The sequence below is a fragment of the Elephas maximus genome, chromosome 20 (assembly GCF_024166365.1).
Source record: "Elephas maximus indicus isolate mEleMax1 chromosome 20, mEleMax1 primary haplotype, whole genome shotgun sequence".
Taxonomy (NCBI): Eukaryota; Metazoa; Chordata; class Mammalia; order Proboscidea; family Elephantidae; genus Elephas; species Elephas maximus.
Window position 1 is genome coordinate 43,853,656 of NC_064838.1, and position 22,397 is coordinate 43,876,052.

Below are 22,397 nucleotides of genomic sequence, written 5' to 3' on the forward strand. Positions count from 1 at the left end.
GCCATTTTCGTCAGATCATTCTCCTCTTGCCTGTGGGTGGTAGCTCTAGAGCTCTGCAGAGTGACAGTTAATGTGTGCACGGATCTGAGTAAGTTACCTCTGAGCTCTTGGGCCTCTGCCACAGTCTGTTGTATGCTTCAGGATAGCTCTTTCTATTCTTAACTTTGAAGAAGAACATGAATTTGGTCATGGGTTAAAGCTAATATATGTACTTTATCTGGGCTCATAATTGTATAAATACATCAACTAAGAATTTGCAAAAAATGTGGTTAAGACACCATTCCTATCCTCAAACAGCAGATATTTCAGTAGGGGAGACACACTGCATATGTGAATTCCCTGAATACAAGGTAAGAATTAGAAGATCCAGAAGTATTAGATAGGCATTGTGCAAATGGGATTAAGTCAAAGGATGGTAATCGGTTTGGGAGAAGCACCAAGAAACAGGGAAGACTACAGACAGCACATTTCAGTGGGTTCTCTCAGTCAAACAAGTCAAACTGTGCAACTCAGTGACCAAAACCAAGGGCTCTGGAGTCAGCAAGACCCCAACCAGCAACCCTGCTCTGTCATGAACCATCTGTGTAACCATCTGGGTAACCTCTGCTTGCTTGACCTTCCTAATCTGTGAAACACAGATGATAGTACTGCTGACCTCATGGCGGGGTGGGATGGGCAAGATGAGGAGGATTACGTCAGGGAATGTGTGGCCAGCACAGTGCCCAGCACATCTTAAGTGCTCATGTTTGTTAACAGGTGTCATGAGGAAACAGACTCAGTGGCTTCCCAGTTGAGGAGAAAAAGGAATCCCAGAAAGGATAAGCAAGGAGCAAAACAAAACAACTAAAATTTAACTTTTTTAAAATTTCAGTTCTGCTGAGGAAGAATAGGGAGATTCCCATTCCCAGAGTGACTTCTGAAGGGAACTCGAGGCAAAGTGTGAACTTGGCTGGCAGCTTGGAGGACTAGAAGGGTGATCCCCCTGTGAAAAAGGTTCACGGAGGTCATCCTGGGCCCTGCAGACCTGAGAGTCCTCATTCCATAATGGGCAGAGATTCTGAAAGCTCTAATAAAGAATGAGGTTGCTGCACTATATCAGAGAGAAAGGCAGCATGTGTTCTTTGTAAGGTGCTTCCCCTGTATTATACGCAACCCTTACAATAACACTATAAAATGGTTTCTATGTGCCCCGTTTTACAGACAAAGAAGCAGAGGCTCTTTTAAGGCCACAATTCTAGAAGGTAGAAAAACTAGGACTGTCTACTCAAGGGAGGCTTTTGTGTGTAAGTGTCTAAACTGAGTTCTAAGATAACAGGTGGGAGGCAAGGAAGGGAAGAACATTCCAGGCAGAGCAAACAGCAGGTCAAAGGACCTAAGGAGGACAAATGGAAAAAAGGTCAGAATAGCCAGAGGTTCTCAATGCCAACAGTAAGTGGTCTCACTAAATTCTATCAAGCAGAGAAGCCTGCAAATACCATCTCCTTTCTATAGATGAGAACAGAGATTCAGAAAGATTAGGAAAGTCGTCCAAGGTCACACAGCCAGGGAGTAGTAAAGGCAAGATTTAAACTCAGGTCTGTTCAACTCTTCAAAACCATAAGCTTTCTTTCTACACTTTCTCCATCAGGCAATAGAGAAGGAAAAAGTCCTTCAATAAAAAGTCAGTAAAGAATATGAACAGAATAAAATCAGATTAAAAAGCCGGTCTGTTCTGATGATAATAACGTTCCAGTTACAGGAGTAACACCCTCTCTCTAGCACATTAACCCACAGCTTCACCACTCTATTAATCCGGAAGAAGAAAAATCATTCAGACGTGTTATCTGCTGATACCATGACATTCTTGTGACGAGAACCTTGTCCATGGTCATAGTACTGAGAGATACACAGAAGATTAATGGCTCTTGGAACTCTGCCAGCTTAGATGCATGCAAACGATACTGTGCTGAAACGGCGCGCCAGTGGGGCCTTGGTCCCCGGGCACAACAGCGGGGGGGGCCCTACAGCACTGCTCTCCTGACAACACAACAGCACAAGGGCTCCATCCATGCTTCCAGGCATTCTGCTTTATTCTCCTCCCCCTCCCTCCTGCTCCCATCTGATTCTCCACCACTTGTCTGTGTACAGGAGTACTGCTGGTGAAGTGGCTAAAGCGCTCACCTGCTAACCAAAAGGCTGACAGTTCGAACCCACCAGCTGTCCGCGAGAGGAAGATGTGGCAGTCTGCTTCCATAAAGATTACAGCCTTGGAAACCCTATGGGGGCAGTTCTATTCTGTCCTGTAGGGTCGCTATAAGTCAGAATTGAAATTGATGGCAGTGGGTGTTTGTGTAAGGCGAGTCTACACTGAACAAGCTTCTGATGAGTTAACATCTTAAGTGGTAGGCTGGGCCAAGACAGGCAGAAAGTGCTCATTAAGATCACAGCTTGGCTTTGAAAATTTATCTGTGTGGATGGACATTAGGAAAGCAAAACGGCCCAAGAGTTTTTCACTAGGAAAGAAGTTTCATGTGTTGAAGGGACTAGTCACTGGGGAAGTGAGAAGCCTGCCTTCAGCACACACTGACTGGCTCCCATTCCAGGGCCTCACTCTCCTCCTCTGGGCCACATGTTGGCTAGATCAGAATCATTATGCACTGGCCTATATCCTCTTCTAGGGTCACTGTCCCACACTCAGAGTGACAGCCTAAGGGAAAAGGAGTTGTAGGAGAGGATCCTGAACTCCTGACTCTGGCTGATACAACCAAAGAGCAGCCAGTACTTAGCCTGGTCAGTGAGCTATGACCTGATGTGAAAAAATGAACTGAGCCAATCAGATTTCTCCCTAGGAATAAGCTGAGAAGCAAGTGGCCAGTTGGCCATGGAAGTAACACAAGAGGAAGTCATTAGAGTGGCTCAGGGCCAAAGTGAACCAAGCCACGTGGAAGAAGCTCTGTGAGACCAGAGATAACAGCAGGGTTTGAGGAACCTGGGCAGTGAGGAGCAAACAGAGCCTGGCACAGAGGCAAGCAGAGACCAAGGCCCAGACCCACTTAGGGCCCTGCTGACTTTCTGCTTCTAGGCTGTGTATATTCTTAAGATAAAGGTCCATTTTCTTGAGAAATCCAACCCAATCCAAATAAAACATTTTCCTACAAAGTCCCAAACAGCAAAGGAGCCAGAGCACATGCCCTCCAGTGTTTAGGGGGTAAAACTTGAAGTTGCCTGAGGCAAGGAAGGATAAAATTGCTTTGAAATTGCCTGTTTTATCTTAAAAAGTAACTTGAATCTTCCATACTATTCCATAATATCAGTGTTTGCTTTAATATAAAAATAGCATTTCTCCCCACAAAGTTTCATGTAAAATTGATGTTGCCGAAGGATGTGCCCTTTCTAGTCTGTAGCTTTGTATCATATGCCCTGGCAAGTGAATGGGCACCTCTGGGGGGCACAAAGACCCAGTTTGGGGCAAGTCAGATCAGACAGTCTCTAAGGGCCATTCCAAGGAGCCCTGGTGGTGCAGTGGTTAAGTGCTTGGCTGCTAACCAGTGGTAGACAATTTGAACCCATCAGCCTCTCCACGGGAAAAAGATGTGGCAGTCTGCTTCCCTAAATGATTACAGCCTTGGAAAACCTGTGGGGCACTTCTACTCTGTTCTATAGGGTCACTATGAGTCGGTATCAATTTGACAGCAATGGGTTTTTGGGGTTTGAAGGAGGATTCTGGCTCTCACTTGCATATTATGAGCCACAACACTTATTCCATACAAATGCCTGTTCTTAGGTGCCTCAGAAGCAAGAGGTCCCATCTTCTGACCCATCTTCAGTTTGACCAATTACCCTGCCATATGCAACTGTGACCTTAAGTTCCTTCAGAAGCTTTACCTATTCCTCTCTCCTACAGATCTACGCCATATGGTATGACGCCACAGGGACTAGGTAGTAGTTGGGGGTGGGGTGAGGTCGGTAAATACAGCAAAGGAACAAGTTTGGGGCGAATAGGAGTAACATACCACCCCACCCCCAACAAGCTCTACTTCAATGCCTAACAAGCGCTACAGAAGAACACACCAAAAAATCTAGTGACTTTTAGAAACATGCTGCTCTCCAAATGATGGGCGGATTGTTCTGTTGATTAAGACAGGGAGCTTCTAACCAGAACCTGAGCACACATTTCTACTGGCCCAAATGACATTTCCACTCAAATAAATATCTTCTAAACTCAACTTCAACGTATGCAAAAGGGATGTCATTTCCTCTCTTCAATTCTTCCTCATTGCCCAAAAGGGTTTGTCCTCCTGCCCTTCCCGCTGCTAAAAACAGCTTAGAATGAGGAATGTAGATAATGATATTGATGAAACGCAGCTGGCCACTAATGGTTATTCCCATCCGTCAGCCCCAATATCTGGCCCCTCATGAAGCGCTTCACTTTAAAGAGCTCTTGGAGGAATCCTTTCCTTTCACTAACTCACTGTGCCCTCCGGCAAGTCACCTCACTTCTCCAGGTTCTAGCAAAATGAGGCAATTAGATCACACTGATTTGAAGGTTCTCTCCAGCATGAAGAATCTATGATTTTTAGCTATGCAACCATTAACAAGAACGAGAAAGGTTTCTATATAACGAGAGAGAAAGTACTCCAAGACATATTATTAAGTGAAAAAAGCAAGCGGCAGAACAATATAGTATGATTTTACCTGGGTAAAATATATGCTTGAATCTGCATTGAAAATTTCTGAAAAGATACACAAAAAACTGTTAACAATGGCTACTCTCTGACAGGTTGGATTAGGGTTCGCCAAAAAGATGTGTTCAATTTCACACCATCTGAAATATCTTACCCCATGTATAAATCACTTTTTAAATAAAATAAATAATTGAATGAGAAAGCACCCATCACTGTACAACCCTTTGCAGAGGGCCCAGGCCTCACCTCTCTGTCACCTATGCTGGGACAAGGGCTGCATCATTGCTTCTGCTCTTACTACACCAGTCTTTTCTGCCCAGCACACACAGCCCGGCCACAGGCATCTTGAGGGACAACACATAAAAGCCCCTCCCTGGGCCCTGGTTTATCAAGATCATTCTTTAAGTGGCCAACACTACCACCTTCACCAGCCTCCAGCTCTGGTCTGATTAGTGGGCACAAACTCCTCCCCCACCAGGCTGTCTCATCTACATATTTTCTTCCTTGAAGTAACATTCACTGAGACTCTGGGGGAGCCCTGCCTGTGCTAAGGGCACAGGCCACAGAGGTGGAGGAATGGGTCCTGCCCTTGAAGAGCTTGGTGCCTAGGATGAAACACCTCCCTCCTCCCCTACCTCTTCCATCTTTCAAATGCAGCTCATACTAACCTGCACCCCTACACAACGGCCATCCTACATTTCCTGTGCCTGTTTTCCCTGAATGTAATGTCTGTCCTTTATCTTATATAGGTTCAGGCTGCTCATGAGCCTCAACTGGTCCAAGAGCAGAGAAGCTCCTTGCCAGAAAAGTCTGTGAGCTCATTTCTGTGGCCCCTGCAGGTTCTCAGCAGACCCCTGGCTCCTAGTAAGCACTTAGGAAAGACCAGTTCCCGATGGGAGCCATGTCATTTCTTTGGGTCTTTGGTGGCCATTCCCATTTTGTGTCTAAGGAAAATACAGATACTTGTGGCCTTAACCAAGTACCAAGAAGACTGAAGACTCAGGGTGTCTCCATATTGGAGGCATTACTGTGACACAGTTCTTCAGTTTGTGGAAGGACAACCTCAAAGGTGAGAATAACCCCAAAATGTAACAGAGTAACAGCTAGGCTCAGCCTCCGAAACACCCATGGCTGGCAAGGCCTGAGGGGTGTGCTCACCAGAACCCTCAGCACAGCAGCCAGACACCTAGCAACACTGCCTGGAGCTCAGGCAAGGCATCCTACAGCCAGGCGCTCCCTCCTCGGCACCAGGCAGTGTGCAGCGCTATCTGGGCATGCCCACCTCTCTGTCCCAGAAGTCGGTCCCCTCTTCCACAGCCTCTCCTTAGGTTCTTGGGTCGCCTCTCCGCCATCCTCCGAGCAGAGCTGCGCAGGAAATCCAGGAAAGTCACTGCATCTTCACTCTGCTGAGAGGGAATTCAGTGGGCTCCCAACATCCCCCAAACATCATGCTTTAAACCACCTCCCCAGAGGGGATCTCAGTGTTTGCCCCTAAACAGATCACTGCAGGTTCTGGAGACTTCTTCCCTAGGCAAATTTCCCTACAAACTCACCCCCTTCCAATCTGAACCCTGCTATAATTGCACTGGCATCTTTTTTTTTTTTTTTTTGTAATAATAATAAAGAACCTAGGCTCATTGGATTAATGGCCCTTATAGCAATTCTGGAGCGAGAAATGGAAACTATTAGACATTCTCAGTGTCTGGCTTGACTTCATCCAAGGCAGACCAGAGCACCAAAGGCAGCACTGCCAGTTTCCAGAGGGTTACGCCAGGGCTGAGAATATGGATGAGTTACTCAGGGCTGTGAGATACCTCAGTGACAGAAAGCTGAGGGGAAAAAACTCCTTTACACAGGAATTCAGATAATATATGGCTCTATTCAGAGCTTAGAGATCACTCAATTAATAACAAATCAGCTGAAGAGACCTTCAGGAAATAGAGCTACTTGAGAAAAGGAAAATCGTTCCCGATCAGTAGTACTTTACCCAAGACAGACAAGATGCGAGACAGAAGTGTCAGGGGCAAGGAATGGACGCTTAGCATTACATCAGCAGAACAAGGTTCATTTCTAGGCCTTGAATCTAAGAGGAACACACTACTGAAGGATCCTGAGGAGGGTGGTAACCGGGATGACGAGGTTTCTAAAAACATGTCTCATGCGGAAGTGAGAATAAGGTCCTGGAGCCTGGAGAAGGGATATGCATGGTGCCATCTTCAAATATTGTAAAGGCTGAATATGGATAAGGGACAGACCCGTGCATCTCTAGGGGACAGAGCCAGAACTGTTTGGCAGAATTTCCAAAGATATCCAACATAGAGGAAGTTCTAAACATCAGAGTTTTAGAGCAAAGAAACGGGCTGTGTTGTGAAGTTTGAGCAACCTAGGGTGGGAAAGGTCAAAGGTCAGGGGCCACTTGCTGAGGATACTACAGAAGAATGTTCTGGATGGTCGGAGGCTTGGCTAAATTACTGCTGTGGATTAGAATCGCAGTGTGGCTACGAAATTTTCATGGCCTTGGGACCAGATTCCACAGTCTCTTTGGGACATAGCATCTCAACCGAAGAATGACCAGCTCCCTCCTGAGACAGGCTTCTGGGCCTGCACAGACACAGGGCCCACTGATTAGGAGGCTATGCTGACAGTCTTTAGAGAAGGGATGAGATGGGACAGGAACAAAGAATCACCCTCCTGCCTGACTCAGGGTAGAGGCATTGGGCCCATCTGAGAAAAGCAGCTAACCAGGCAGGCTACAAGACTGGCATAGCCCTGGCCCTGTGACGTTGAAGTCACAGGATGTTTGCCGAGGGCACCCTAACATAGCCGCAAGCACAGATGCTTCCCAAATACCCAATGACACAGGTTGCCTTGCCCCAGAATACACGGGGCACCTAAAGAGCAGGGGGTGGGAGTAGGGATAGGGCTTTAATGGAGGCTGTAGAAGAGGACAAGCCACCAGACTGGTGTGAAAGGGCTGCCTCTGGTCAAGCTACAGGGTTTGAGATTGGGCTTCAGCACTAAATCTGCACAAACCTTAAACAAGCCATTCTCCTTCCCTGCCTGTTTCCTCATCCGTTGGATGAGAATAACACTAGTATTTAACCTTGGACAGTTATCATGAGGATTAAATTAAGATGCACTCAAAACAACACCCACACACAGTGAAAACTCAGTAAGTGTTAGCTATTGTTACTGGATTGACACAGTGGCTGCAACAATGGGCTCAAGCCTAGCCATGATTGTGAGCATGGCACAGGACCAGGTAGCGTTTCGTTCTGTTGTACACAGGGTCACCATGAGTTGGAACTGACTCGATGGCACTAACAACACATTGTTACTAGAAGCTATTCCTTATTTCTTCTTTTTAGAATGAAGAGAATCATTCTGTGTCACAGTCTGCCTCAAGAAGTACAAGGTTTTATATGGTGATACGAAACGACTAGTCAGACTTGGAAGACAGAGCGGGAAAAGAACCTCAGAGATTCTGCGTCAGCTTCTGTGTTTCACAGCTGAGGGAACTGAGGCCTTAAAAGGTAACTGTCTGAGGCCACAACACAGAAGCTAGGTCCTCTTCCCTGCCTGTACTATCTCTCTAAGTGACCTCAACCAGTCTCATGGCTTTACCAATACAAATTTAACACGGCCAAAGCAAAACTTTAAATCTCACCCCCACATCCCAAAATCATTTATCTTCCTTTTATACACCCAGTTGTTCAGGACAAGAACCTAAACTCCTTAAGTCCACTCTTCTCTCTAACTTAATCCCTCAAAACATCAGTAAATCAGCTCTAACCCTAAGTACATTTCAAGTCCAACTGCTTCTCATCATCCACACTCGCATATCCCTGGTCCAGGCCATTGTCACCACCCATGCAGATGGTCAAACAACAGCCTTCTAGTTGGTCTTCCTCCTTCCAGTCTTCCCCTACTAGTTCATCCTCCTAAGGGCTTCTACAACAGTCTTCCCAGAATGTAAAGTCATGTCTCCTTAAAACAGTCCAGTAGCTTTCCATCCCTACCAGAATAAAACCCAAACTCCTGTTCCATGACTTACTGAGGCCCATATCATCTGGCCCTCCCGCCTCACTGACCTTACTTCCCTGAATCTCCCCTCTCACTAGGCTCCAGCTGCACTGTCTTTCTGTCCTTTGGACGTGCAAGCCCACTTCCATCTCAGGCCTTTTTATTAGTGCTTCCTTCAGTTCAAATCCACCAGGCATTCCTTGGAAACTCTACGGCAGCAGTTCTTTTTTGTCCTGTAGAGTCGCTATGAGTCGGAATTGACTTGACAGTAGTAAGAGTTGAGAGTTCTGTTTAAAGATCTTTCCCAGATTTCTGACCCAGATCTGCTCCTCCAGATCTTTTCACAACTGCTACCTTCTCCTCATCCAGTTCTCAACTCAAATGTTACTTTCTTAAAGAAGGTTCCACAGACCTAGGTAGTGCAACACCTTCAGGCCCTTTCCAACACCTGAAATTGTCTTCCTTATTTTGCGTGCTTACTGTCTTGTTTACTGCTAATTGCGTAGTATCCAGAGCAGTGCTTGGGGCGTAGTAGCTGCTTAATAAATGAACCTCACCCCATTCCTTACCCTGGCCACATTCCAATCCCACTCAGTACTTCCTAAAAAGCCCCTCGCCTCCTTCTTCACCAAGAAATTCAAAGTCATACAGCTGGAGCTTCTGCTCTTTCCCATTTCCATAATATCCTCCCAGCTACTTAAAAAAGGGAGACAGAAGAATTGATGCGTTCAAATTGTAGTTTTGGCAAAGAATATTGAATATACCATGGGCTTCCAGAAGAATGAACAAATCAGTCTTAGAAGAAATACAATTAGAATGCTCTTTAGAAGCAAAAACAGCAGACTTCAGCTTGCTTACTTTTGACATGTCATCAGGAAAGACCAACTGCTAGAAAAGGACATCATGGTTGGCAAAGAAGAGGGTCAGTGAAAACAAGGGAAAACCCTCAATGCAATGGATTGACACCATAGTCCCAACAATGGACTCAAACATACCAACGATCAAGAAGATGGTGCAGGATCAGACGTTTCATTCTGTTATACATAAGGTTGCCGTGAATTGGAGCCAACTCAGCAGCAACAATCAACCACGACCTCCACCTTGACAGTTACAGTCAAAGATATTGCTACTTATGGGGATGGGTCACAATTCTGAGTAACTTCGGGATAGAGAAAAGGGTCGAGAACCACTGCTCAGAAATACATCTGGTATCTGCCTTGAGCATTATACTCTTTTAAGAACTATCGGCATGGGATCAAACTGACAACAGCAACTCAAAAGATTAGATAGGAACCTTAGGAGGCAGTGAGTTTATATTAATGGGGGGGGGGGAACAACTCAGAAAACGAGGGTGAGAATGGTTGCACAACTCAAAGAATGTAATCAATGTTACTGAATTGTACATGTAGAAGCCCTTAGGAGGATGAACTAGTAGGGGAAGACTGGAAGCAGGAAGGCCAATTAGAAGGCTGTTGTTTGACCATCTGTGCATTGGTGTATGTTTGGCTGTGTATATTCTCAGCAACAACAACAAAAAGATGGGTTCTTAGAGAATGCCTAGCCCAGCAGCTTTCAAACTTTTAGGCAGAAGAATTGTTGTTAGATGGCCTCTCCCTTGGAGCCAGACATGTGGCACTGCTTTGTTTGCAGCGAGGGATGGACTCTGAGCTAGTCCCTGTTTCCCTCCACGAGCCTCCTCCCCTTCTCTGCCACCCCAAGGGAACTTCATGGGGCCCCTGAGCTATACTGGCACCTCAGGACCCCAGTCTGGTGGAATACAGCACCCTGCTTTACAGATGGGAAGAGAACTGCAGGCTGCAGCCTTCCAGCACTGTGGTCCCAGAAGAGTAGGGAGCAGGGGAGCCAGAGCTGACCCAGGCATGGCTGTCACGGTGGGGTGTCTTAAACAGAGAAGAGAGTGCATGGCTGGGACATTTTTGAGGCTCAAGCCCTTGTTTGGGTATTTATTATTTCTGCAAACTGCTGACAACTCCTGGGCTTCACTGCCAGCAGCAGGGCTTTTCTCAATGGCACAGGAAACCCACAGATTTCCCAAGCTGCTAGCATTTCTTCCAGGGAACCCCTAGCCATACTCACCCAGCACCTAGCCAGAGCACCTTTGAGGTCACTGCCAGTCTCAGTTCCCTCTGCACCCAGGCCATGCTGCCACTGGGGAAACACCAACTGTGGGGAGCCTCTGAACTGAAAGAAAAACTGCTGAGGTCATCGGCTCACCGATTAAGTATCTACCTCAGAGCAGTCTAGCCCCTTTGCTGGTTCCACCACGTGCGCCCCCAGCCCAGTAAACACACGAAAGTGTTCCGGCAGCACACTGTCCCTTGCAGCACTTTCTGTGGGCCTAAACAGAAAAAAAAAAGGCCCTGGACAATTCAGCAGGTGTTTCACTGGGGTTGCTGGGGCAACAGACACCCTCACATAAATGATATTCCAATACTCCTAGAGTCCCTGTGCTCTGGAGACTTTGCAGAGTGCGCCTGGTCACTAAGCACAGGGGTTCTGGAAACAGGACAGATGTTTAGGGCTTTTCCTGGGGGATATTTAGAGGTGGACCAACCCCACACACCTAGCCTCCCCCCACCTCCAGCCCCACTTCTCACCTCTGGCCCTGCCAGTGTCAGTGAATGGTCACCAGCACTGTCCTTAGGAGGGCAGGCTGCACTTCCTGAGTACAGATGGCTTACTGCTCCTGAAAGCAACCCCTGCCTCCCTCTGCCAAGGTCTGTCCCCCTCCAGGCAGCCCTCTCACACAGGACCTAAGAAACCCATGGCCATCGGGAAGTCCTATCTCATGTAGGAAGTGAAAGTCCTCAGAGCCTAGAACGCTGAGAGGGTGGGTGCACAGCAAAGGAAACATCTCTTATTAATTTCAGCAATATTAAGTGGAACACAGCCATTGGCACAGTATCTTGTACATAAGAGTAATTCAATATCTGCTGAATGAGGAATGGTTAAATGGATAAATACAATTAGGTGCAAGAGAAGGGGAATTCTTAATGGTGCCTCAGCTCAGATGTTAGATAAAAGAATCTCTTTCAAGGGGCTCTTTATCAGTTGGGATTAGATTCAGCTACAGATAATAGAAAAGCTACAGTAACAGTGGCTCAGACCAGGAAGGTGTTTTCTCTTTTACAAGAACAGCAGAGGTACAAGCAGTCCTAGGTTGTATGACAGTCCTTCTACTCTGTTGTCCGAGTGTGTGGCTCCCATTCTCATGGTCACCTTTTTGTGATGGGTGGGGGTGCTTGAGCTGCCACATCCACATGTCAGGGAAGGAAGGGCAAAAGGGGTGATTTCCAGCTGAGCTGGAACTTCTTTGAGGCCTTCCCACAACACTTCTACTTAGATGAATTTGGCTAGAATGAGGCCACATGGCCTCACTTAGCTGCAGCAGAGGCTAGGAAATGCGTTAGCAAGATTCTCTGTACCCCAAATAAAGCCAGCATTCTAACATCAAGAAGGGGGACAGTAGTGGTTCGGTGGTAGAATTCTTGCCTTCCACACGGGAGAGCTGGATTCGATTCTGGGCCAATGCACCTCGTAAGCAGTCATCACCCATCTGTCAGTGGAGGCTTGCATGTTGCTGTGATGCTAAACAGATTTCAGACTAAGATGGACTAGGAAGAAAGGCCTGGAACTCTACTTCCAAAAATCATGCATGCGGTTATCTTGAGTTGGGGGTCGACTTGACGGCAGCTAAAACAACAGCAATATCAAGGAAGAAGTAAGAATGGACATTGAATTGGCACCTAGCAATTTCTCCCCAGGCTCATACTGTTTTGGTTCCCTCAGAGCCAAAGTCTCTAAGACATGGGATGCTGTGGCTAGGAGGGGCGATCGTGAACTGCTTGTCTGTCTTTCTTAGGCAGTTTGGGAGCTATGGCTGGGTCTGAAGACAGTGAGAAAGTGAATGCCATGTGGGTGATTTTCCATTATGCCAGGCTGATAAAACCACATTAAGATCAGACATAAGTAGAAAGTGCACATTCACAACACAGATACCCAATCTGAGACTCCAGACAGATGGTGGTGCAGTTGTTAAGAGTTCAGCTGCTAACCAGAAGGTCGGCAGTTCAAATCCACCAGCTGCTCCTTGGAAACCCTATGGGGCAGTTCTACTCTGTCCTACAGGGTCGCTATGAGTCAGAACCAACTCGACTGCACATAACAACAACTACAGATGCTTCTCATCAAATTTTGGGGAGGATAATCTTCATCCTATGAAAAACAAGTTGTAGGCCAGTTCTAGGTGATAACCTATTAATATGAACAACCTATTAAGCCAAAGAGCCACAAATGAAAGCAAAAAAGAAACTGTAGGGTTTCTGAGGCAAGGGACTCGGGCGGGGTTGGGAGCGAAGCTCTGGCTGTTGACAAGTGTGAGACCAAGCAGGATAAGGCTGCCTTGAAGAAGGTGGGTAAGAAGCCTCTGGAGGCCCCTTCCAAGGATGTGGGAGGTCAGGACTCAGGTTGTACAACTGCCTCTTCTCTTGTTTCCTGTGGATTCCTGAAAGCTCAGGGGTATGAAGACAGAAGGGAAGGAAGAGAAAAAAGATCTCCAATCAAAATGTTTCCTTCATGATTCTAAGCCCTGGGCTCTCTACCATGAAAGGGCATGCTGAGAAACAAGCAAGTTCCTGGGCTGAGGAAGAGAAGAAGGAGAGTCCAGGGCAGAAGAGGGTCAGGAAGGGCTGAGTCAGCTACCAAACCCGGCTGAGCAGAGAACAGGCTTGCATGGACCAATGATAGCCAGGTCTTGGTGGCGAAACAAGCAAAGGGGGAAGCTGGGCACGTGGCAGGAATGGGATGGCAATCTGAGAAGCACAGTCATCACAGTTCAGAAAGGGCTTCCTAGAGAAGTGGTCTAAAAGTGTGTTCTGAAGGTCTCAAGAGCCTTTCAGGGGACCTACAAGGTCATGCTTTTGCAACCACATATCTATGTAAGGCCGGATTTCCCCCATACACTATCATCCCAGTCTATCACAGAAGGCTGACTGCAGACGCAGATCTGAGAGCCCAGCTGTCTCCTATCGAACAAGACAAATCTTTGGAGATTTGCAAACATGTAAAACAACGCCGCTTTCCCAGTAAACTAGTTTTTGTTTTGAAAAAATTATTTTTCATTAAGAATGTAATGTGTATTAACACGTGATAGGTTTATCATCGTTATTTTGATATACATAGGTGAACTAAGGAAACCCTGGCAGTGTAGTGGTTAAGTGCTACAGCTGCTAACCAAGAGGTCAGCAGTTCAAATCTGCCAGGCGCTCCTTGGAAACTCTATGGGGCAGTTCTACTCTATCCTATAGGGCCGCTATGAGTCAGAATCGAGTCGATGGCAGTGGGGTTTTGATAAGTGAATTATTTTAAAATGCTCTGCTTCAATTTTTTAATATGGCAAATATTGGTAGCTATCACTCTCTGGAGATTTTTTTTATAATTTTTATAGTGCTTTTTTTCTTCTTTAAGTGAAAGTTTGCAAATCAAGTCAGTCTTTCACACAAAAACTTAAATACACCTTGCTAAAAAAACCTACTCCCAATTACTCTCTCCCTCCACTCTCTCTTTTTGTGTCCATTTCGCCAGCTTCTAACCCCCTATACCCTCTCATCTCCCCTCCAGGAAGGAGATGCCAACATAGTCTCAAGTGTCCACCTGATCCAAGAAGCTCACTCCTCACCAGCATCCCTCTCCAATCCATTGTCCAGTCCAATCCATGTCTGAAGAGTTGGCTTCAGGAATGGTTCCTGTCCTGGGGTCAACAGAAGGTCTGGGGGCCATGACCATCGGGGTCCTTCTAGTCTCAGTCAGACCATTAAGTCTGGTCTTTTTATGAGAATTTGGGGTCTGCATCCCACTGCTCTCCTGCTCCCTCAGGGGTTCTCTGTTGTGTTCCTTGTCAGGGCAGTCATCGGTTGTAGCCAGGCACCATCTAGTTCTTCTGGTCTCAGGATGATGTAGTCGCTGGTTCATGTGGCCCTTTCTGTCTCTTGGGCTTGTAATCGCCTTGTGTCCTTGGTGTTCTTCATTCTCCTTTGATCCAGGTGGGTTGAGACCAATTGATGCATCTTAGATGGCTGCTTGCCATCTAAGACCCCAGATGCCACTCTTGAAAGTGGGATGCAGAATGTTTTCTTAATAGATTTTATTATGCCAATTGACTTATATGTCCCCTGAAACCATGGTCCCCAGACCCCTGCCCCTGCTACACTGGCCTTCAAAGCATTCAGTTTATTCAGGATACTTCTTTGCTTTTGGTTTAGTCCAGTTGTGCTGACGTCCCCTGTATGGTGTGTTGTCTTTCCCTTCACCTAAAGTAGTTCTTATCGACTATCTAATTAGTGAATACCCCTCTCCCACCCTCCCTCCCTCCGCGGTCTCGTAACCACAAAAGAATGTTTTCTTCTCAGTTTAAACTATTTCTCAAGTTCTTATAACAGTGATCTTATACAATATTTGTCCTTTTGCATCTGACTAATTTCACTCAGCATAATGCCTTCCAGGTTCCTCCATGTTATGAAATGTTTCACAGATTCATCACTGTTCTTTATCGCTGCGTAGCATTCCATTGTGTGAATATACCAAAATTTATTTATCCATTCATCCGTTGATGGGCACCTTGGTTGCCTCCATGTTTTTGCTATTGTAAACAGTGCTGCAATAAACATGGGTGTGCATATATCTGTTTGTGTAAAGGCTCTTATTTCTCTAGGATATATTCCGAGGAGTAGGATTGCTGGATTGTACGGTAGTTCTATTTCTAGCTTTTTAAGGAAGCGCCAAATCGATATCCAAACTCTTTGGAGTTTTTAAGCATATAAGGGGTCCCGGGCCCAAAGAGTCTGAGTACTCTTGGTGCCACCCTCTGAGGCAGGCAGGCCCATCCTCTACTCCCAGTGTACCAAAGATGTGGGTCCTAGACACACCCAGGTGGCAGGGAAGCCAGAGTAAAATGCAGGTGTCGGAGGCAGTGCTAACATCAATAGTGAGTGGACACTCACTGCAGGGGGCGGCTGGGGGCTCCCATTGTCCAGCACCACCTTCCCTTTCTTGCCTCCACCTTGACCTCTGTACTAAAGCCACCTATTCCCGCTGGACACAGTCCGTTGGGACTTTTTAAAAATTTTTTTTTATTGTGCTTTAGGTAAAATTTACAGCAAAAATTGGTTTCTCATTCAAGAATTTACACACAAAGTTGTTTTGTGACATTGGTTGCAATCCCTGCAATCTGTCAGCACTCTTCCCTTTTCCCTTTCCACCCTGGGTTCTCCATGTCCATTTGTCCAGTTTTCCTGTTCCTTCCTGCCTTTCTGTCTTTGCTTTTGGGCAGGAGTTGCCCATTTGACCTTGTATACTTGATTGAACTGGGAAGCATATTCCTTGCATGTGTTGTTTGTTTTATAGGTCTGCCTAATCTTTGGCTAAAAGGAGCCCTGTGGCAAAGTGGTTAAAGTGATTGACTGCTAACCAAAAAGGTCGTCAGTAGTTTGAAACCACCAGTGGCTCCACGGGAGAAAGACATGGCAGTCTGCTTCCACAGAGATTCACAGCCTTGGAAACCCTGTGGGGTCGCTATGAGTCGGAATCAACTTGATGGCAGTAGGGGGTAGGGGGAGAATCTTTGGCTGAAAGGTGAGCTTCTGGAGTGGCTTCAGTTCTGAGGTAGCAGGGTGTCTGGGGGTCATAGTCTTGGGGGTTCCTCCAGTCTCTGTCAGACCAGTAAGTCTGGTCTTTTTTTTGTGAATTTAAATTTTGTTCTACATTTTTCTCCCACTCTGTCCAGGACCCACTATGGTGATCCCTGTCAAGAGTGGCGTCTGTTGGGACTCTGATCAAGGGCCCGCATGACCCATGCAAAGCCACCTGACAGCCCTCCGGAGGCAGTGAATCTGAGCACTGAGCATGCTGTCTGAGGACAGCTGCACCCCAGTCTCGGCCTGCACTGCCCTCCTTTCCCCCCAGCACAAGTACAAAATCACGCTGGGGCTGCTGTAGTTCTCCACCATTCCCAAGCTTTGCTCCCCCATCCTGCCCAGTGTTTTGCTTATGTCAGCTAGTCAGCCTCAGGTGCTTTGCAACCATTAGCTCTGCCTGTCACACTACATATGTGACCACCTTATGCTGTCTTCACCCTATCCTCGCTGCCTCAAACTATACCATATGCCACGCACTTCTGGCCTCCACACATCCCATGCCTCCACCCTCCCCACATTTCCACCTTCCCCACGCCTGTACCCTCCCTGTGCCTGTGTGCCCCATACCTCCACATGCTCCAGGCCTCCATGCTCCCCATGCATCCATGCTCCTGTATCTCCCTTAGCTCCAGCTCAACCTTCTATCAAGTGTTGACACTGTTCTCCAGACTAGACTCAAGCGCCAACATTCTCTTGTGATTCTTTGAGCAGGAAGAAGCCCCTCCCCACAGTGCCCCTATGGACTTCTATCACATGCCACCCCACATTTCATGTCACAGAGTAAGACTCAGAGCTCCTGTGGGCAAGAGCCATGTCTTAGACTTCTCAATAGCCCTCAGTGTATCATAGGCATCAAATACATGTTCAATTCTCAATGACTAAATCTCAGGCTCTCACTGGTTCTTCAAGACCAAGCTTGGTGCTACCTCCTTCAGGAAGGCTTTCAGGACTTGCTCTCCTCTGAGCTGCCTGGCTATTTTCACCTGATGATGGCTGCACTCATCACATGCTGCTACAAGCATCTGCTCACCTGTCTACCACAGGGTTCGATGGCTGCATATCTTGCATTTGGACCCGAACAGGTACACCACAAAGGCTGCTGAGTTCAGGCAGTTGCTGAGCCATCATGGTCCACTTGAGCTACAGTCTGGGCAGTACAGATGCACAGCTTCAGCATCTTGTGTCAAGGGAGTATAAGGGCAGTCCAGCCAGAGGTAGGTGGGGGTGTGCCTTGGAGGTTGGAGGGGGTGTGCTTTGGGGGTAGGAGGGGGTGTGCCTTGGAGGTAGGACTGGGTGTGGGTAGTAAACAAGCCACGGTCACCCTTCCCTTGCTCCAGAAGGAATAAGGCTATCAAGAAACAAGCTGCTGAACTCCAGGCTTATGAACTATCAGCCACCTCCTTTCCCAGGCCCCATCTGTCTGTACAGCAGAGACACAGGTCTAGTATGCTTGATAATTTGCAGACCAACCAATGATGTACATCTTGTCTTATTGGCTCTACAGAAGGATGAGTTATGGATGTTCATTTGACTTTCAAAAAACCCCCTACTTGAGTGTGGTTAAAAGACTTCAGGAGAGGCAAACATCTTAACATAAAAACACTTTGGGCCCGAAGCATAATACAGTATGTCTACCAAACTGGACTGGGCGAGGGACAGGGGGAAGGCCATTTTCCCTGTTTCTGAATACGAGGACAGAACCCAATAAACATATTCTAAAGGACTGCCCACAAGTCCATTTTTTCATAAGTCTGAAGTAACAGTGCATGAGCCACCTTTTATAAGCAGAGGCAGGGTCAATATGCTTCTACTATGGCATTTGTTTATTTCTTTACAAGTTTGCAGTAAAGGAGCTTCTATTTTCCAAACACAATGGCCTTGGTGATGGTGTTTAAATTCAGGGGTTTTAATAAATATATTTAAACAGTATTCCTAGACCATGCTTTTAAAGACATCAATACAATTTAGCAGCCTCTCACTAATCCTTAACTTTTATCACTCACATCTGTGACTCTTGCCTTATTGCTAGTTATCACTTACAATGTTTCTCCCCACTCACCCTAATTTTAGCTCAGGATCAGATTCCTCCTGAGGTTTCAGTTCTAGGACTTCTCATCCTAGCAGCAAAAGTCTTCTAGCTTCTCATTCTTACAATTCTGTCTTCCAGTGTCTCCTGGCAAAATCATCCCTTTTAGGTTTGACTCCCTCAGAGACCTCTTCTCATTTTTGTAGTAGCCAAGAAAATAAAAAAATGGTAAGGCTACAGAGGACATATAAATTCCAGTCCATATTATTTAGTTAAGAGCCATAAGGGAGCAACCCTCCACTCTATTCAGCTCTGAGAATAGAGAAAAATCTCTCTTTCCAGAGGCTACTGATAACCGACAAAATGTTGCTGGAATTTGGATAGATTATTTGTTCTTTAGATATATTCTGCTTCCTGAAATTGTACAAATCATCCTACGCTACTCTCTGAAATAACTCATATCTTTTACTACAAATAATTACATTTTGAACAAGAATTTTTACACAAAATATTTTCAAACTGTGATTCAACCGATTTTGAAATACATGTTTTAAAATTTATTTCCACTGAGGTGTCAGATTCTTCAAAGGAGTTCAGACAAGTGTACAGATATTGATGATCTTGGCAAAAATGGGGCAAGCAGCTCCTCTGTGGTAGGAATGCAGGACCCAAGGGGAATGTGGAGCTAAGCTAGGCCAGGATTCAAAGGTAGGAGAATAAAATGTCGGCATTACCAGCATCTGAATGGCACAACTTTGATCAAAGGAGCCAGCAGATTCCTCATGTCTTGAAACAAACGAAAAACCAGTTGCTGTTGAGTCCATTCCAATTCATGGCGACTCCACATGTGCAGGGTAGAACTGTGTTCCACAGGGTTTTCATGGCTGTGACCTTTTGGAAACAGATTGCCAGGCCTTTGTTCTGAGGCACCTCTGGGTGGGTTTGGCCCACCAAACTTACGGAGGAAGCCCTGTGCTTAACCATATTCGCCACCCAGGAAACTCTAAACTCATGCCCGTTTAATAAGCACTGTGACTGGGAATGTCTCAGGGCTGAGCCACGGCTTCGATACATACTTGCCATGTGACACAGGGCAAATCATATAGCCAGCCTCAAAGTCCATGCGTGGGGAGGTACTCAATAAACAACTACTCTCCTCCACAAACTGAAGACAGGAAGTCAGCAAATGCAGGCATAAAGGCTTACCCAGAAACCTCCCTCAGGACTGACAGGTCCATGTCTAACTGAATTAAACCACTTGTGCACCAAGGGCCAGTTTCACATTCCCCAAGGAACACGAACTTTTGAATAATCTAACTTTTGATTTCAAAATTTGGAATCACAGTGGTACACTAAAACTTAGTCCCTCATATTTAAGTTTCCTTGGAAACTCTATGGGGCAGTTCTACTCTGTCCTATACGGTCGCTATGAGTCAGAATCGACTCGACAGCAGTGGGTTTTTGGTATTAAGTTTCCTAGGTTCAAAAAAAATTTTTAAAGAAGATCAAAGATGAGGAGGAATAAAAGGATGTGACACAACTGCTAGACCAAACTTTCTAATCATATATTTCCACATCTACTTTTCATGAACCCTCTTTGCTACCCAAAATAATTTGAAGCAAGTTCAATTCCTATTGTCATTTCTCAGTGAAAAACATCAAACCTACTTTTGTCTCTCTTTTCCTTCACATGAATGAATTTTCTTCATGGTTTGTCAACTCCTGTGAATTCCAATTTCTAATTTTAGAACAGCTTCAAAATGATGGTAGACAGCTGGCTTTGTGGGGATAATGCAGCGCGACACGTATGTAATATATACTACTACATACATTAACATAATTTCCTCCTTTATTGAAAAAATTGCTAATTGACTCAATTCAATACTAAGTACATAACAGATTCTTGCTAAATGTTTACTAAAGATTGTAAATGACTCTCCAGGAAAAGATTTCCCTTTTTGCAGTACGCTAACTAGTCTATATGAGAAGGAAATTCACCTGTTATGTGCACCTACTATACGGCAGCCCCAAAGGTACTTTATAGAGTCTATCTTTTCAAACTCTCACAATGATCCATTTTACAGACAGAGAGACTGAGGCTCAGAGTTAGCAACTGAGCAAGCTGGGATTCAAATCCAGTTATGTCTTACCTCAATGCCTGTGCTTTTCTCCACCAAAGAATTTTTTCTGAAAGCTTGATATAAAGAAAAATAACGGATTCAAATAAATATTTTGCTCCTTCTAAAAAAAAACCCCAGATGAGCTAAGACATGAACTGTAGAAATGAAAAGAGAAGAGAAAATAAATCTGTGGCCCATCAGTGTATATTTGCTCTCCAAACTGTGCAAATGCAAACAGGAAATGTCACGAGGACTGAAAAGACCTGTACAGGTTTTAACACAGGCCTCATGTTTGGAGGATTTTTAAAAAAGGTATTTTCTAAAAGGTTCCATTTTCATATCCACAAATAAAGCTCAACACATAGAGAGATAGCTAACAAGCAATATCTCATAAATGAAATCAAACAGGCCTGGTGTTAGAAAACCACAGCCTACAGGGTCGTGCTGGGTCTGGGTAGCATGCTGCATTGTGGTCAGAGGGAAGAGAGAGGGTATCAGAACTAGGGGTGGGGTCAGTGGTGGGGCCGGTGGCCACGTCTGTGCACATGCTGGCCCAGAAGGTTTATAAGAGTACCTGTCGAAGATCGTCTGTTATCACCAGCACACACCAACGTGGCACCCTAAAACAGCCTTAGAAACACCAGCCTCCTCGCGCCAAGGAGTCTTCTATATGGCAGAGTACAAATGCCTCCTAAAAGACGGGCTAATATGATTAGATTTAGTCCTGGCTCTTCTGGAAACCTGCTATGCCACCCTGAGCAGGAGATGTTGCCTTTCTAAGGTTCAAGTTGCTCTTGTATAAAATGGAGACAATGGATGTATGTATGTATGCATGCATGAATGAACACACACAGACACACAAAACCAGCTGCTGTGGGGTCAATTCTGACTTGTGGTGACCCCATGTATGTATATTATAAATATATGCATGTGTATGTGTATAATGAATTGTCGTGAGAAGAGATCATTTCTGATACGAGTCTAATATGGATCCTGACAATAGCAGGTGATTTGCAAAAGAAATTAATTAAAAAGTATCTGAATAAACAAATTGAAGAGTTGAGGACAGGGTACGAGTGTGCGTCAGAGGACCTCCCAGGCGGAGCTCTAAGACTTCATCTACTCGCACCAAAACTGACACCCACAGCACTTTACTCCTTCCAAAGCGCTTCTGCAGCACGCTCATTCCACCCTAACAATGCTGTGAGGGAGGCATCTCTGTGTATGAGCTCAGGGCTCAGAGATGATGACTAGGGTGCACCAGAGCCAAGCCATGGTCTTTTCAATTGCCTCATATACATGCAAAAGCTGGTCAATGAAAAATGAAGACAGAAGAGGAACTGATATGTTCAAATTGTGGTGCTGGAGAAGAATACAGAATATACCGTAGACCGGCAGAAGAAAGAACAAATCAGTTTTACAAGAAATACAAGAAGAATGCTTCTTAGAAGCCAGGATGGTGAGACTTCAGCTCACTTACTTTGGAAACATCAACGGGAAAGATCAATCATTAGAAAAGGACATCATGTTTGGTAAAGAGGGTCAGCAAAAACAAGGGAAACCCTCAACACTATGGATTGACACACTAGCCTCAACGATGGATTCAAACACACCAAGGATAGTGAAGACGGCGCTGGACCAGGCAACATTTCTTTCTGAAAGGTCACCGTGAGTCATAACCGACTCTGTGGCAACTTACAACACAGAGATGTGTATCAAAGGATAATTACTACAGCATTGTTTACAATAGCAAAAAACCGGTAACCATCAGTAAGGGAGTAGTTAAATCAATTATGGTACAACAAAGAATAAAATACTAGGCAGGTTTTTAAAAAGTGAGATAGATCACTGT

At 45.6% G+C, this 22,397-nt stretch overlaps 1 protein-coding gene across 4 annotated transcripts in view; it reads right to left on the bottom strand.

Moving 5' to 3' along the window:
- CHCHD6 (coiled-coil-helix-coiled-coil-helix domain containing 6) overlaps positions 1-22,397 on the bottom strand; it is a 320,395-nt gene that overhangs the window by 83,659 nt on the left and 214,339 nt on the right. The window lies entirely within an intron of this gene.